The sequence below is a fragment of the Procambarus clarkii genome, chromosome 64 (assembly GCF_040958095.1).
Source record: "Procambarus clarkii isolate CNS0578487 chromosome 64, FALCON_Pclarkii_2.0, whole genome shotgun sequence".
In the NCBI taxonomy this organism is placed as follows: domain Eukaryota; kingdom Metazoa; phylum Arthropoda; class Malacostraca; order Decapoda; family Cambaridae; genus Procambarus; species Procambarus clarkii.
In genome coordinates, this window is record NC_091213.1 from 9,561,565 (window position 1) to 9,577,714 (window position 16,150).

Consider the following 16,150-nt stretch of genomic DNA (forward strand, 5'->3'; position numbering starts at 1 on the left):
TTGTTGTCAGAGTGCAAAACATAGCATTGTTTGAACACTTAAAGAAAATAATTACCTTGTTTGAACACTTAAAGAAAATAATTACCCTGTTTTCTTGTGTATATTTTCCTCCAACATTTTCAAAGTTCAGGAGCCATCAAACAAATTCAATGTCATATTTTGGTTAAACACTTACACAGACGCTGTAGTACCTGATAAAGATATGAGCCTTGAGCTTTGAGGCGTCATAGTTCTTAGTGAAAAAAACCCAGCGATCGAGAGAGAGATAGACAGACATACAGACACAGAGAAGCAAACAGAAAGACTTGCAGACGACAGTAGAGGGGAAAAGATACGGAACAAAGCACAAACCTCGCTTGGTGCAGTGAACCAGGATTCTCTATTCTGGGAACAGATCAAGTCTGAGGCTCCCGCCATATACATCATGGCTTACGGCTTCACGTCGTCAGCCGCCCGTGAATCTGCTAGGAAGGGATTAAGGTGGAGTCTCGACTGGAAAAAAATGCAAAAGACCGACTGGGGACAAAACTCGAGTCTCTCCTGGAAATAATAGTCCTGGGGGAATAAGTGAAAACCTTACCGGGGGGGGGAGAGAGAGAGAGAGAGAGAGAGAGAGAGAGAGAGAGAGAGAGAGAGAGAGAGAGAGAGAGAGAGAGAGAGAGAGAGAGAGAGAGAGAGAGAGAGAGAGAGAGAGTTTAAATAAAATATTATCCCTATTTTGAAAAATTATAATTTCATTAAATCAGGGCACCATCTTTAGATTTAAAAGGTAAATAAAAAATAAAAAAAACTTACGCAGATAGTTAATTAATGCAGCGTGTGTATATGTTCATTTCTGATTTGGCTGAATAAATTACGGGTCTAACAGTCTTTAAACTTGCCTAATGGTATTCATCTAATTGTGCTTGTTGGCCTGGTGATTGAACTGTTAGGTCGCGAATCCCATCTGAGCCTTTTGGGCTCTATCCAATCAACATTTAAAACGATATATGGAACAAACGAAGGTCCTTCTAACTAACGAATAACCATCTTCCGTGATACAACCTTCGGAAGTCGATTGTCGGGAACCTATTTATAGTTTAGCACAAAGAATCATTGGGTATAGAGATACGTGCTTTACCGTCGCATCTGACCAGGAATCAAGCCCTTGACTGAAGTGTTATGAGCTGTCTGCCAACAATATGGGGAGCCCCTTCCCTCGTTCTTATCCAGAAGATGCAGGCCACACAGGTAATGTATTCTTTTATAAGAGCTGCCATAACCCCGGGGACGCTGGTGTACCACCCTCCGGCTCCAGCTCCTCCGGTATCAGGCTCTGCCGGACGGGCTTTATAGTAATGACCGTCCTACCGGTAGTGGACGGTGTAACTCTCGGCTGAGGCGGGCGGCGCCTCACGGCAATAGTTCCTTGGTGGTGAACGAGGAGAGGCACACTAGCTCGTTGTAACAGCCACACACTAGGAAAGGGAGAGGAGGCTCTTTCATGCTAACAACCGAGCTCTCAAGCTGAAATGATGCTTTCAAGCAATAATAGCCACACAAAAGGGGTGGTATTTAGCTCAAGGTAATGCAAAAGGTGCTTGGGCCGTTTGAGTTCACAATGTCCGTCATGCAATTCTCGTTGAAGGACATTTGCTCATGACAAAAGCCATGTACAAGAGCTGCTGAATGCTAACTTACCGTTATAGCGATCGTTCAAGCCGTGGGAGGATGCTGGCTCACGATAGCGGCTATTGATTATTGATGAAATGATTCCATCTCACCGTGGCACCCAGAAACTGGGACGGGGAACGATGCTGCCAGTCTGTGAGTGCCAAATATGACGTTTGGGAGAATGCTGGCTTAATTTAACAACCATAAACAAAACAATGATGGCAATATTGTCATAATACAGCTACTGTAGTCTGTATTATGGAAGATGGAGTTGCCATACGTGCCAAGCATCGCTGTGGAGGATTAAGATTTAAGGAGAATATCATATAAAGTGTTGGAGATTAAACCAACTCGCGGCAATGGTACTACGACTGTGGGAAGAATATCTGCCAATATATAAAGATTCAGTCAGTATTAACACCATTGTCATATATGAAGTGGTTTTCCTAAACAGAAGCGTACAAACCTAGGCAACCAAACTATTAGTTTTCCAATTTACCCAACTAATCAATCGTGGCTAAAGATCACTAGTCAGAGATAACGTCAATGTTAAAATGAATTTGTAACACTGAGGTGGTTTGGTTTCGAATTGGTGAAACGTATATAATATAATATTAAAAACGTATAACAGTCATCCTCAGGTGGGAAGATGCTGACTTTATATAATAGCCACACACTCATTACCATTACTTAACAAAAATAATATTAAAATCCTCTCGCAGACATAATAACATAGGATAAAAACCCACATTTATGAGTTTGTGAAATTTATGTAAGGAATTACACCAAGTCTTTTGCACTCTCCTGAGTGCTTTGTCAAGGTCTTAGTGTGAGGTTAGGACGAGAATTACATCTCGATGTTTAATCATTAGACGCTGAGATGTAAGTTTCAATCTAACCAGTACTCAGACCTTGAAAAACACTTAGGAGAGTGCAAAGGACTTGATGTAAATTCTTTACAAAATTTTTACAAATACACAAGTGTGGGTTTTTATCATATATTATTTTTGTGGTTATTATTCTTTATTAATACGCAATTTATAACTTTCCACTGCCACATAAAGTCATCTACTTTAACTTTCAGTCAATCAATCTCGCAGCAAATGATCCAAAGAGTTCCAATAGTTTTGTCTCTCACAATGTCGACCAATCAACTTCTTCACTACAACTTTCCAGGCATCCATTGAACTGGGATCTACAGATTACTTCTTCTCACAGAGATGGTCTTAAAATAGCTCAGGAGATCTAAAACAAAATCCGCAGATGCAATCTCATCAATCACCAAAAGTGTTAACGTTCACCTTTGGCGATCGTTTGAGATATGCGATCATAAAAACTACGCTTTCTTTCATTAAGCAGGACTGACAAGGATTTACCGAACCCCACTGGAGATTTAGCAAGAAATTCTCTTTTTTCTTGGTGACTTAACTCTACGTTATTCTGTAGTGCTTCTGTCATTCTGGAAACACAATGTCATCTTTGAGATTTGATGTTGAGAGTCTGTTTGTTGTTAGGTTTCATTTAGGTTATGCAGTTCAGTTTTGGTCTCTGAAGTATAGAATGCATATAAGTTCAATTGGACGCGTTGTAATGGCTTCTAGTGCGTTCCCTGATTGAAATGAAATTGTTGTTTTAGATTCAGCTACTCAGAACAAAAATTTCCATGTAGCACGGTCTATGGTGATTCCTTAGTGAGAGAAAATGAGTGAATTTTCATTTTTCCGTATTGTGCTTTCACTTCACCTTGAACGCGTACAGAAAAAAGTAAAAAACTTAATCCCAGGAATTAGCAGCCTTCCTTTTGAACAGAATAATTAATTAATAAACGAAGCTCCAGGAAGTCTACTGGCCCATACGAGGCAGCTCCTATTTAAGAATTATAATGAAGAGAATAAATGGAGCTTAATTGAAATTTTCTATAAAGACGAAGAAAAAGAGGTGACATGTTTGAAGAATACAAGTGGGAATGATAATAACAAAATGGTACATAGAAAATAAACATGATAGCACAAAATAAAAGATGAAACAATATATATATATATATTAACTAGATATTTTTAGTTTCAGAAATAATCAGGGGAAAATATTGGTTTGGAAATTAGGTTGTAGATTAGTGGGACAAATTACTGGGTAACTTAAGTGACATGGGATGGACGGTAGAGCGACGGCCTCGCTTTATGCAGGTTGGCGTTCAATCACCGACCGTCCAAGTGGTCCAATATTCCTTCCCCCCGTCCCACCCCTGAACCTTATCCTGATCCCTTCAAATTGTTATATAGTAGTATTGGCTTGCCACTTTCCCCTGATAATTCCTTCCCTCCCTTAAATTTTTAAGCGTTGTTTTAATAAATGAATCAATGAGTTTGGGTGGATATAATTGGGAGCTGCCTTTTATTAGCCAATAGTGTGTGTGTATTCACCTAGATGTATTCACTTAGCTAGGCTTGCAGGGGTTGAGCTCTGGCTCTTTCGGCCCACCTCTCAACTGTCAATCAACAATTTTTTTCACACAAACACATACACACCCAGGAAGTAGCCCGTAACAGCTGTCTAACTCCCAGGTACCTATTTACTGCAAGATGAACAGTTGCATCAGGGTGGCAGAAACTCTGCTCATTTGTTTCCGCCATCGTCGGGGATAGATCCCTGGTCCCTCATATTACGAATCCCGAGCGTTGTCCACTCAGCCACCAGGCCCCATGTGTACTCACCATATTTGTCTAATTATAAGTGTGTGTGTGTGTGTGTGTGTGTGTGTGTATGTGTGTGTGTGTGTGTGTGTGTGTGTGTGTGTGTGTGTGTGTGTGTGTGTGTGTGTGTGTGTGTGTGTGTGTCAGTCTTTGTATTAGATAGAAACATGTAGTATATGTCACAGAGGAAAATAAGTCGGGAATTAGCACATTAGAAAACCAATTGTTAGAAAGGCGTGGTCCAAGACTTCTTCTCTCCATCGTTCAGACACAAATAGTATAAACAAATTGTATATAAACAAACACATAGAAGGCAGCACCAACCTACATCCGGCCGAACTTTATGCGTGGGTATAATGCAGTTTTAGAAGAGCTCAGAATTGAGTTTTTAATGCCTGGGCTGTTATTCTGTGTGATGTTGTATCAGCAGGAAAATATACATATTCCATGAACTATTTTGGATACAGAGAGAGAGAGAGAGAGAGAGAGAGAGAGAGAGAGAGAGAGAGAGAGAGAGAGAGAGAGAGAGAGAGAGAGAGAGAGAGAGAGAGAGACAGAGACAGAGGGACAGAGAGGACTAATTAAGTTTAATATTGTTTCCAACCAGTCTCCCCCTTACTCTCTCTCTCACTGTGTTTTCTCTCTCTCTCTCTCTCTCTCTCTCTCTCTCTCTCTCTCTCTCTCTCTCTCTCTCTCTCTCTCTCTCTCTCTCTCTCTCTCCTTTACTGTGTTTCTTGGTGATTTACAAGTAACATTTTACAGACAGTTTCTTATCATGAACAAATAAATCTCTTCAACTACAGAGCTATAAAACTCCCTACGTGCACCACTTGTGTTTACCAACAACACACATACATACATACAAACATACATACATACATACATACATACATACATACATACATGTACACATACATGTATGCATAAATACATGCATATATTAAAGGATGCTTACTCTCATACATGCATTAATACAATACATACATACGTAAAATACAATTTTATTTAAACATATTTTCGTAAAAATTACAGATCCATCTGGAGTCACGAAACCCCATGAGGGCAGCCTCATGGATAGCCTCATGTGTGTGTGGGTGGCACGGAACTCCACCTGGATATCCATCTGGTAGCACAAATCTACATCTGAATGGCCACCTGGTAGCACAAAACCGCAACTTGTTTACAAATATGTCAAGGGAGCTAGGGAGATACACTCACAAACCTCACTCGTTCGTGGCAATGACTGGTGACTCAAGAATGAGTTCTCTGTGCTTTCGGGTCATGGAGTGCCGGGGCCCCCCAATCCATAAACAAGATTTAGGTCTCCAGATGCTGATTAACTATGTAATTTAATCGTTACGAGGCCTTCAGTGTCATGAAGCATCTGTCGTAGTTTAGAGAAGCAGCCGAAGAACACCGAGAGGAATGGCCATTTATATGGAAATTCTTGGAATAAATCGAGGTACGTTGTCGGAGCCAAAACACTGTGAGATAGATGACGGTTCCTGTAACTCATGATTCCGGTGACATTATCCCTCCGAACCCCCTAAAATCTTGCCGGTGTTGAGGTAATCGCCTCCAAGTTTAGTTTAAGGTTTCTACTGCTAAAGTTTCCCTTCCGGCTGTCACTTCAGCTCTCGCTTTCTCTCATCCTCTCTCTCTCTCTCTCTCCCCCCTCTCTCTCTCTCTCTCTCTCATGAATGCATGTCTGGAGGTAAACCTCCAGACATGCATTCTCATCTCACATTTTCCACTAGTATGGGGACGAATGCTTCCAGGTTTTGTGTTACTTTTCTAATATATTGGGTGGTGTATCTTTAGATCTTGATTAAAGAATAATTTTTTTTTATATCATTGTATAATACGTAATGTTAATCATCACAAATGTCAGCTCCTAAATACGAGGAGGAGAAAATAAGCGCTGGCGTTAACCACAAAATATATGGCCTTTTTAAAAGTCAATGTTCCTCGTGGCCCTGAACAACCAGACTTGAAGGACGGGCGGACTTCTACCCATGTTAACTTTGAGCTTTGTTTTAAGAACTTCGACGCTCGACATCTTGTTTTTGTGCTTATTCCAAGTTTCGTTCGCGTTTATTTTAATTATATGTCTATCGTTTATGTTCTCGCATACATTGTTTTATTTTTTTGGTTAATGGGTGTCACAGCGATTTAAATCTATTAGCAAATGTATCTGATTTTGTTAGTGAATCAGATACATTTGTATAAATTTTTATTTAAAAGTCTATGTTCGTTTTTTCTATCTCCTCGTAATATAGTCGGCTTCGTTCACGACTCACAATCAGAGAACCCAGGTTTGATTCCCGGGGGTGACAGAAATGGAAACTCACGCTTCCTTTTACCTAATTAACCTGTTCACCTATCAGTAAATCAGTACCCGGGAGTAAGGTAATTGTTTTGGGGTTGTATCCTCGGGAGGATCAGTAGTTCGACCTTTGGGAGACCTTGATACATTCCTAAAAATATATACACAGGCTTCCTGTCCCCTACAAAACGAATCATTATTATATCTTTTTCTTCCTTTTTTATAGTCATCTTTTGTTGTCTTCGCTTCTACTCTATCGTTCTCGGCTGCTCTCTGGGTCTCCTTAAAACATAAATTTTTCCTGGATCTCTACAAAAGATCATTTTCCCCTTCTACTATCCATATTATATTCTATACCCATAAATTATCTTTAATTACTCGTAGTTCCCACAAGATCTCCCTCTCCATCTACATTTCCGTCATTCGCTCTCCAACACAATCATTCTCTCTCCAACAAAGTTAAAATGTCTACAACACAATCCTTCTCTCTCCAACACAATCATTCTCTCTCCAACAAAGTTAAAATGTCTACAACACAATCCTTCTCTCTCCAACACAATCATTATATCTCTCCATAACAGTGTTCTCTCTCTGTCTTTTAAACAAATTCTGCGTCTTAAGTCCTCTTGTTTTTTCCTTGTCTCGTCTCTCCAACACTACCTATCTATACCATCATTTAACACCTTACTGTCCTCACCTTTCTCATCCTCTTTGATGAATTATTTTTCCTCTTGCCATCATTTCCATTATTTCCCTTCATCTTCTCCGTTCCTTCCTCTTCTTCCTCCTTATTTCCTTCATGCCATAACCTTACTTCTATTTTATTCCATCTCTAATCCTCGTTACAGTTACCTCCCTTTGAAATCCCCTTCATTTTTAATTCCCCTCCATCTCTTTTTTCCTCTCGTATGTCATCCCTTCTGTACCAACTAATTTAAATTTAATTATGTCATTTACTACACATTCTCATTCCATCTCATTTCTTACTCTCTTCTTCTTCTTGAGATATATCTTGAGATGATTTCGGGGCTTTTTAGTGTCCCCGTGGCCCGGTCCTCGACCAGGCCTCCACCCCCAGGAAGCAGCCCGTGACAGCTGATTAACACCCAGGTACCTATTTTACTGCTAGGTAACAGGGACATAGGGTGAAAAAAACGCTGCCTATTGTTTCTCGCCGGCGCCTGGGATCGAACCCAGGACCACAGGATCACAAGTTCAGCGTGCTGTTCGCTCGGCCGATCGGCTCCCTTCTTCCCTGTATCCTTTTCTTCTATCATCACCTTCCCATCTTTCCCCTCTTTTATCAACCTGTATCTTTTCCCTCACTTCTCTCCTTCCCATCTTTCCCCTCCTTTCTCTTCCTCCTATCATTCCTTAACCTTCTCTCCTACCCACCTTTTCATCCATCCTCTACCTGTTTCTTCCCCCTCCTCTCCTACCCACATACACACTTATTAAAGTCATTTATCGCCACGCTCTGTCTTGCTTCCCTCGGCACGCGCTAACACCTTTATGAGCAAGCCAGGATTACTACCTCACCTGCCGCTCCCTGGCCGAAATATTGCAAAACTTTGTCAAAGACGCAAGAAGAAAGGAAAGATATAACTCTTGAAGTTTTGCAGAGTTATGTGACAGCTGAAATTATCGCGTCGAGTTTCAGATCATATTACGGTGTTTCTTTGAATGTAAAGTTACACCAAGTTACACAGTGTGAATGATGGAAGAAATGTTCTTGGGAAGTTTTAAAATTAAGGGAAGAGGAAGTTCTTGGCCCAAATGGATGTTTTTTATGTTTAAAACGGTAAGAAATTTAGCATATTTTCTATTGAAAGAAGACGAGTAAAGAGAATATCTCTATAAATTGTGAATACATTTAATACTTTCTCGTAAATAACAAAAGATTTTAAAATACCATCAGGAATGGCTATTAAATAAGTTGATAATAAAAACTAATTAAAGACTGATTCATAAAACTAACTTATTTATGGTATTAAAGAGAAGCATTTAGTGAACCACCTTGAAACAAATCTCAAGAATTTTTGTTGGGCCTTCTGTCTGGTTTCGAATTAGTTCTCAGGCGGAGTGAAGCACTCACAAAAGTTAGTGAAATTAATGACGATGTTTACGGACGAAAACAGAGGATTGATTTGACTTAAAAGATCAGCAAATGTCTTACTGCAACGTTAACACAAATATTGCAAAAGCTTGAGAATTATATATATATATATATATATATATATATATATATATATATATATATATATATATATATACATATATATATATATATATATATATATATATATATATATATATATATATATATATATATATATATATATATATATATACATATATATATACATACAAATATTATATATATATATATATATATATATATATATATATATATATATATATATATATATATATATATATATATATATATATATATACATATGTGTGTGTGTGTGTGTGTGTGTGTGTCACACACACACACACACACACACACACACACATTCCCTTGATACCGGAATCCGCAGAATACATGCCATGGAAAACAATGAAGTTCCATAAATAATGTCCTTCATGTAATCCAACTATGGTTAGTAAGATCCTCACAGACCAATAACTCCGCCAATAAAGTTAGGAGAAAATCCAAACAATTTCCCCAAAGCAACTCTTCAGAAGTCTGAAACAATACCAGTTGAAGCAAGTCCAGAATCTTTAATACAAGTTCACTAAGAAATCCCCAAATCTTCAGAACAATTCCCTACAAGAAGAAAAAGTTATAAAAAGGTAAGTCGGACACTAATACCTGCCTCAAAGTCTAGGGGAGAGAGTAATCTATTTTTTTTTTCCACCAGATAAAGCTGACTCTTCACCCATAATTAACATCTATCCTTCCCTCTCTCCCTCATTTTTCTTTCCACTTTCCTTACCTACCTTTATCAATGCTGCTCTAATTCCAGATTTCTTCCCTTGTTTTGCTGATCCCTTCGTAATTCCTTCTTTCCCTTATTGATTCCTTCACTCCCATTATGATCCGTTTCATCCTTTACATATCTATTCCCTTCCTTTCTGATACCATATCTTCCAGATCCCTTCCATTTTTTTCCTATATTTCCCTACCCCCATTCTCACTGAATTCCTCTTTTGCGTTCTTATTCCACCTTCATTTCCTGAGTAACTCATCTCCTAATACCCTTCCTGAATCTGCTCTTTCTCTCACACCATACTTTACACCCATTCTCTCCCTTCTTTCACTCCTGTCTCTCTTTCCTTACTGTCCTCATCATTCTCTCACTGTCTCTCTCCCTCCCTACCTCTTTTTCTTCCTATAATTCCTCCTATCCTCCTTCAATTCCTCCTCTCCTACCTCTCCTCCCTGCTCCGAGCCAGGCCCTAACAACCGCCGCTCTCTTCCTCCCTCCCTTTCTCCTCGTATTTAACGTTCAAAACACAATTACGAATGTCTAAGGCAGAGTAAAAGCACCATAGATGGCGGTCTCTTAAGGAATAACAAACTATTTTTGTCTACACAGTTACGACGAAGCATTAGCGCCTCAATCATGTTGTTGTTGTTGTTTAAGATTTGCTACCTGGAACAAAACGTTCCATGTAGCACGGGCTATGGTGAGCCCGTAGTGTACTTGCCTCAATCATTAGGGTTTAAATAATATTAATGAACATAATTAGTCGAGATTTCCATATGGAACGTAACTTTTTTTTACCACATTTTGGGGTGTGTGTGTGTGTGTGTGTGTGTGTGTGTGTGCGTGTGAGTTTTGTGTCGTACCTGCCAACCAAATTACTCAGAGTTAATTGGAGCTCAAAATTGTTTTGCAAATAACCAAAATATTTTTGTATTTTCTCTACTCGAATTTTAAAATAAATAAGTAAGCAGGCAAATTTTGAAATAAATCAATGCAAACAAAGATTATACATATAAATATATATATACATATAGCAGTAGTAGGCATCCTTCAGTCTCGGGAGACTATGGAGTTGCGCCCTGGTTGTTCTCCATGGGTAGGTCGATATGGAGGAGAAGCTGTTACCCATGCAGCAGGTCCCCCTCTCCACATTGCTGACATTATCCAATGGAAAGGCAAATGCCAATACACATGGTTCCAGCAACGTCGCAGGAGCTGCCAGAACGAGGTCGACAACGAACTGCCTTAGGGGCTTTAACTCCGGATTTTTACTCGAGGTTGACACCTGAAGCCTTTCCCAAAAGAGGGGTATGGCCGCAAGGCAGCGGAGGTTTACAATCAGGGGTTTCCTTCCCCTAGATGGGCTGCCTTCCGAGGCTAACGAGTCCCATCTACCCGGAGAAGCTGGTTTTAAGGCGCCAGAGGCACGCCCTCTCCCCTTCTCCTGTCGGTAAAAGCAGTTCCGCCGGACTTAATTACTAAGCCACCCATGCAGGCCAGGAGTTGGACTTGGTTGTCAGAGGCTATTGGAGACGCACGCCGTATAGGAGTGTTTTTATAGGTCATGGAATCTCGTCCTCCATTACCACCACCTGGCTTTGACAACCTCTTGGAACTTATATTATATATATATATATATATATATATATATATATATATATATATATATATATATATATATATATATATATATATATATATATATTGGCTGACTCCATACAGTTTCAAATGTAGATATGATAGAGCCCAGTAGGCTCAGGAATCTGTACATCAGTTGATTGACGGTTGAGAGGCGGGACCAAAGAGCCAGAGCTGAACCCCCGCAAGCACAACTAGGTGAGTACACACACACATACAAACACACACACACACACACACACACACACACACACACACACACACGCGCACACATACAAACACACACACACACACACACACACACACACACACACACACACACACACACACACACACACACACACACACACACAAACAAACACACACACACACACACACACACGCGCGCGCACACATACAAACACACACACACAAACAAACACACACACACACACAAACAAACACACACACACACACGTTTGAAAACATGTTCACAGACACCAAACAAATTAAATAAAATACATTTTCATTTGCTTTACACAAAATAAAATCGAAAACAATTAAAAAACTGAAAATCAAACTAACGAATGCTTTAAACAAAAAAACCCAAAACCAGAATAAAGCAAAAAATTCTTTAAACAGGAAAACGTCAGAAGCCGTTGATCAAAATGGGAAGCCTTCACCACAGGTATGGTCAGGGCCCCGGTTGGGGCGTGCAATTGAATATGCAACGCAGGAAGAATTATATCTATTGGGAACTAAAGAACGAGAGGGGGATTCACAGTTAGAGATAGATGTAGGTAGAGATAGATGGAGGTAGAGACAGATAGATATAGAAAAAGATGGAGATAGAGATATATGTAGTGAAGGAAATAGAGAGAGGGAGAGAGAGAAAGACATGCAGAGACAAAGACAGACAGATACAGAAAAAGAAGAGAAATAGACAGAGATAATAAAAAGAGATAAAGTCGGAGACCCATAAACAAATAGATAAACAATGTAAGAATTAAGAAATGTAATAAAGGCAAACATTAAAACCTTTGATAACAGGGCGTCAAAAAATCACTTAAAAACGTAAGTCCTCCTGGGTGTGATGACACTGGTTTTCACAAGAGATTTATACTTATTTATCTCTAAGACGTCCCCGTTAATCTTAGTTCAAGAGACTCATCAATTTCTCTGCCTTCAGCAACATGCGTTATCATTTCAGATGTGTTATCCCATCCCTGCAGGCATCTGGGGGCCTTATTTATGAATGAAATCACTCACTAGAAGTGCCAATTTATTCGCTTTAAGAGGACAAAAAGAGGCGAAATAATTTAAGATCGTTAGCGAGAAGGATGATATTTCCTCACTTATCTGCAGTGATGCTCGTTATCTGAACAGTTTTCCATAAGTCTTGCTGTGAATGACTCACTTATAACAATTTCCAGGAAGTAATCGCACTCTTTCCTAATAGCACTTATCACTTAGATACGTCTTTTATTTCCGGGATGACCAACGCTGAATATTACAAATTGTGATATCGTCGAAGGATGCGATCGAGTAGACGATACACGATCGAGACGATCGTGTAATTTAGACCAATCTCTTCTATACTTTTTCCTTTGATACAATAATTATTTATTCGTTATTTGATTATATATATAATTAGTTTATGCCCACAATTGTAGTTTAAGGTGATATTCTTAAATTTGACCATGATTATCGTTTTAAAAAATGTGTGTGTGCGTGTGTATTCACCGAGTTGTGTTTCGGTTCTTCGGTCCCGCCTCTCAAACGTCAATCAACAGGTGTACAGGTTCCTGAGACTATTGGCCTCTATCAGATCTACACTTGAAACTGTGTATGGAGTCTGCCTCCACCACATCACCTCGTCTTCCATATTTCTGGTAGGTATCTAGTCTCCAGTGACCTACTATCCACTATGGAGAGTGGCAAGCAAAGAACTTCTGCACACTCTATCAGTACCCATGGTGAGATTCCGTCCGGACCAACATCCTTTCTCACGCCCAGATGTATGTGTGTGTGTGTGTGTGTGTGTGTGTGTGTATGTGTGTGTGTGTGTGTGTGTGTTTGGTGAGCGTGTGTGTAATTACCTAAGTGTAGTTACAGGATGAGAGCTACGCTCGTGGTGTCCTGTCTACCCAGCACTCTTTGTCATAAAATGTTTAAACTGGAGTTCCGACGAGGATGGGATTCGAACCCACGCACGGAGACCGTATTGGATTAGCAGTCCAACGCCTTAACCACTCGGCCACCTCGTCCTCGTCCTTGCGCGCGGGCGTGGCGTGTTTGTGTGTGTGTGTGTGTGTGTGTGTGTGTGTGTGTGGTGAGCGTGTATGTGAGATATAAACTGGTTATAAATTTAAGTACGAGACAATACAACGTTATATGTTAATTTGAAAGCAAATTGCGTTAGGCAGTGACTAGGTTTTCAAGCTAATGGCAAAGGCTAAAACTCCAAACCTCCAAAACTCCAATGTCAAACATCTAGGTCAAAGGGAAGGCTCAAAGTCAAAAAGTCAATGTCAAGTAACAGTTTCAAGGCCAAGATTCAAGGCACCAGAGAGTGTCACATGTTTTTTTGTTAAATCTTTCTCGATGTACTTCTCTCTCTCTCTCTCTCTCTCTCTCTCTCTCTCTCTCTCTCTCTCTCTCTCTCTCTCTCTCTCCCTTTTGATTGATTATTTAGATTTAGAGTAGGTTAGGTTAGGGTGTTGCAGATTTCCGTATGTTCTTTATTTAACCAACGGTACAAAACTTGAAATTTTTGTGCGTAGAAGATCATATTCTGCTCATTCCATCTATTGTTGCTATGTGTACTGTAAATTCTGAAGGATAAGTTTTTTATTCACATAACCGACAAGTGCAGACGGAGGCAAGAGCCGCAAAGAGGAAGACAAATGGTAGACGATATACAAGGCAAGTTGAGAAAAAGGATGAGAATTGATATTAATGTTTGGAGTTGTCGCATCAATGGAAGGGAAAAGCTGAGAGAGAGAGAGAGAGAGAGAGAGAGAGAGAGAGAGAGAGAGAGAGAGAGAGAGAGAGAGAGAGAGAGAGAGAGAGAGAGAGAGAGAAAGACATTGACAGAGAACTGAGAACTGAGAAGGTGTTAAAAGCTATATAAGTTTTAGATAGAAAGATTGCCGAGCTCTTTAGATGACATATTAATCCAGATTGATAATATATTTGTCTATTGATATGAATTTGTGATAACTCTGAACAATGCACCACAGTTAAGTAAGAACATCTAGTTAGGAACGTGACTACATACTTTCGTAAAATATTACATGCATATAAATATACTTAGTCTTTAAAACATCCAGACATTCAAGCGTAAATACTTATATTTTCCCCGTAAACACACATATATACACATTGAGTCGTTTATATATACGTAGGAAGAAGAGCTGGGGGAAAAGATAAGAAAACACAGAGAGAGAGAGATGAACAAACAGATAAGGGAAGGTAAACATCACAAACAGAATTGAAAGAACGGGCTTTGGACAACAACAACAAACCTACAGTTGCCAATGTCTGTTTTACTCCAGGATAGACAGAAAGGGGGGAAAGGGGGAAGGGGTGGTAGGGGGGTTTATACTGTTATACACACATTCTCTCTCTCTCTCTCTCTCTTTCTTTCACTCGATCAATCTCTCTTTAATTTTCTTCCTCTCTTTATATTTTTATATTCTTATTTAAAACTTATCATTAAAAAAGACGACGATTCGTTCTAATAATTGCCTGGCTGTATTTACTGAAAAATACATAAAATATAATTTTTAAAGCAACAGGGAAGAAAATGTATCAAATAATGTTTACAATGAGCCTCTGGGAATGTAACACGTAGATAAGCATGTTTGAGGGCAGCTTCATTATAAAACACAGAGAGAAATTATTCACCAAATGAAACATTTTGAAGAAAACTTCAATGGCCAGAAACTTAGGGTCAAAACCTCCTCCCTCACATCCACCAGAAACTTCCAAATATTGCTGAGAAAACTGCCTCACTGCGGATACTTTGAAAAGGGGGTTCGAATCTCTCGGCAATTAATTGGTGCAGGATTCCAGAGGCTGGTCATAGCCTGAGCTCCAAATTGGTCAATTTTATGTGAGTACAAGGCCCATTTTGTATGCTTTCAGATCAATATAATAAATGGTGTATTTCGAGTTGGTGCGTTTTTTCTGTGATTGTGCCATCATGTCTGTCTGTCTGTCTGTCCTGTCTCTGTGTGCTCGACTATCTGTCTATCTGCCTTCTGTTTGTCTGTCTGATAATAATAATAATAATAATAATTATTATAATCTTTATGGACATTACCTACCTTCACTGGAGGAGAGGAAATATACAGGAAAATGATAACGACATACAAAATCCAAATGACAATAAAGTTGAAAAAGAGGCACTGTTGACAGCTAGGAAGCACAAATCTGGATGTAAACAGAGCCAGAGATGAGTGTCGCAGACGTTGGAAAATGTAAACGGTGAATCTACGTGGCTGAAGATTTAATGACCAAACCACACATCAGAAAGTGAAAGAACGACGACGTTTCGATCCATCTTGGACCAATATCAAGTCGGGAAATTGAAAGACTATGCAAGGTGAGGAACACCTTGCATCTCACTTTCTTGTCTTGTATATTTTGTTCTTCCATTGTCTATTTCCTGACTTGATAATAGTCTAAGACGGACCGAAACGTCGTCGTTCCTGTATTTTCTGATGAGTAGTTTCGTCATAGGAAATAACTTGCTGATAGTTAAATCTGTCAATTATTGGAATAGATTAGACGAAATGGTTTTAATCTAACTCAAAAATTAATTTGTTAATGCAGATATACGAGTAATGAAAATAGTCACAGCATTTTACTACAAAATGATCAAAGATTGGTGGTCAGGAACTGACTCAACAATCAGCTCAACA

At 39.3% G+C, this 16,150-nt stretch overlaps 1 protein-coding gene and 1 non-coding gene across 2 annotated transcripts in view; both read right to left on the reverse strand.

Annotated features, from left to right (window-relative positions):
- The window catches only part of LOC123769065 (lachesin), a 320,744-nt gene that overhangs the window by 210,367 nt on the left and 94,227 nt on the right, over nt 1–16,150 (reverse strand). The window lies entirely within an intron of this gene.
- Nucleotides 13,408–13,489, reverse strand: TRNAS-GCU (transfer RNA serine (anticodon GCU)). The gene has a single exon. It is a non-coding gene; the product is annotated as a tRNA-Ser (tRNA).